Source organism: Triticum dicoccoides, chromosome 4A (genome assembly GCF_002162155.2).
Source record: "Triticum dicoccoides isolate Atlit2015 ecotype Zavitan chromosome 4A, WEW_v2.0, whole genome shotgun sequence".
In the NCBI taxonomy this organism is placed as follows: Eukaryota; Viridiplantae; Streptophyta; class Magnoliopsida; order Poales; family Poaceae; genus Triticum; species Triticum dicoccoides.
In genome coordinates this window covers 104,636,453-104,639,160 of record NC_041386.1, presented here as the reverse complement: position 1 = coordinate 104,639,160, position 2,708 = coordinate 104,636,453, and positions in this window count along the sequence as shown.

The following is a 2,708-nucleotide window of genomic DNA, read 5'->3' as shown; positions in this document are numbered from 1 at the left end:
TAGGATTTTTAAACACTTAGGCGAGCACTGAGCTGCAGCTAAGCCTCCGAGTGGGAGTCTGGCTCGCCACTCGGTAGGATTTTTTTTACAAACTTAGGCGAAACGGATTCGCAGCTAAGCCACCCACTGGGGGATTTCACACGCAAACAAAAGCAACAACAATTATAGGAAAATTTGTAACACTCTTGTCTTTGATAAATAGACTACAGAAGTTTTTCTTATTACATCTCATCCGAGTGAGAATTCAAGTGTGAAAGGGGCGGAGCAGTTCTGCATTCCAAGCTCGTGGCTCATCAATCTGGCGATCGACATTGTAAAGGTGATACGCTCCATTGTGGAGGACTCTGGTGACGATGAAGGGACCTTCCCAAGTAGGAGCGAGCTTGTGTGGTTTCTGTTGATCCACTCGGAGGACCAAATCTCCTTCTTGGAAGGCTCGACTCTTCACATTTCTGGCATGGAATCGACGCAAGTCTTGCTGATAAATGGTCGATCGGATCATAGCCATTTCTCTTTCTTCTTCCAGGAGGTCGACTGCGTCTTGACAGGCTTGTTCTGCTTCATCTTCGGTATAAAGCTCGACTCGGGGTGCATTGTGAAGTAGATCACTCGGCAGGACTGCTTCCGCTCCATAAACCAGAAAGAACGGAGTTCTTCCAGTCGACCAATTCGGGGTAGTCCTCAATCCCCACAGAACCGACGGAAGCTCGTCGATCCAAGCGCCTGCTGCGTGCTTGAGATCACGCATCAGCCGAGGCTTTAGTCCTTTGAGAATCAGACCATTTTCCCTTTATGCTTGTCCATTCGACTGGGGGTGGGCGATCGATGCGTAGTTGACTCGTGTGCCTTGAGAGGCGCAAAAAGCTCTGAACTTGTCTGAATCAAAGTTTGACCCATTGTCGGTGATGATGCTATGCGGGACTCCATATCTGAATGTTAACTCTCTGACGAAACTGATAGCAGTGCAAGCATCAAGATTCTTGATAGGCTTAGCTTCAATCCATTTGGTAAACTTGTCGACTGCCACAAGCACATGTGTGAAACCGCTCCTGCCTGTTCTCAATGGGCCAACCATGTCCAGTCCCCAAACAGCGAAGGGCCAGGCGAGTGGAATGGTCTTCAGGGATGATGCAGGCTTGTGCGACATGTTGGAGTAGAACTGACACCCTTCACACTTGTCGACTATCTCTTTTGCCATTTCATTCGCTCTTGGCCAGTAAAATCCCACTCGGTATGCTTTAGCCACAATGGTCCGAGAGGACGCATGATGACCACAGGTCCCCGAGTGGATATCATCAAGTATTATCTGACCTTCTTCTGGTGTTATACACTTCTGACCGACTCCAGTCGCGCTTTCTCGATACAACTGTCCCTTTATGACTGTAAAGGCCTTGGATTGACGGACGATCTGTCGAGCCTCTTCTTCGTCCTCCGGGAGTTCCTTTCTCAGGATATACGCGATGTACGGTATCGTCCAGTCATGGGTAATTGCCAAAACTTCCATGATTAGGCCGACCACTGCCGGAATTTCAACTTCAGTCGGATCTGTGGCACTCTTTGGCTGCGGGGCTTCATTTGTAAAAGGGATTTTCTTGGCTGATGGCGAGTGGATGTGTTCCAAAAACACATTGCTGGGGATGGCTTCTCTCTTGGAGCCTATCTTTGCCAAATCATCAGCCGCTTGATTTTTCAGTCGGGGGATGGGATGAAGCTCTAACCCCTAGAATTTCTTCTCTAACTTTCTCACTGCATTGCAATAACCAGTCATAGCTGGACTTCTGACGTCCCATTCTTTCATCACCTGATTAACCACCAAATCTGAGTCGCCATAGACCATGAGGCGACGGACGCTGAGTGAAATGGCCATGCGCAACCCATACAAAAGTGCTTCTTATTCTGCTTCGTTATTGGAGGAATCGAAGTGAATCTGGAGAACATATCTGAGCTTATCTCCTCGGGGGGAAACCAATACTACCCCAGCACCGGAACCATTCAGCATCTTAGATCCATCGAAGAACATGGTCCAGTGCTCCGAGTGAACTTGAGTCGGAAGTTGCTGTTCGATCCACTCGGCGACGAAATCTGCAATTGCTTGGGACTTGATAGCTTTCTTTGCCTCAAACTTGATATCTAGGGGAAGAAGTTCAATCGTCCATTTGGCCACTCGACCAGTTGCATCTCTGTTGTGCAAAATCTCTGATAGTGGAGCGTCGCTGACGACTGTAATGGAATGATCAGAGAAGTAATGTGCAACCTTCTTCGTGGTCATATAAATCCCATATACAAGCTTCTGGTAATGAGGATATCTTTGCTTTGAAGGAGTCAAAACTTCAGAAACATAATATACTGGGCGCTGAACTTTGAAGGCCTTTCCTTCTTCTTCCCGCTCGACCGTAAGTACTGTACTGACAACTTGTCCTGTGGCTGCAATGTAAATCAGCAAAGGCTCCTTACTGATTGGGGCAGCAAGCACCGACTGGGTGGAGAGCAGAGCTTTGAGCTCTGTAAACGCTGCATCAGCTTCTAGAGTCCACTCGAACTTGTCGGACTTCTTCATCAGTCGGTAAAGAGGCAATGCCTTTTCACCGAGGCGAGAGATGAATCAACTTAAAGCGGCCAAGCATCCTGTAAGCTTCTGGACGTCATGCACATGCACAGGACGTTTCATCCGGAGTATAGTACCAATTTTTTCAGGATTGACGTCGATT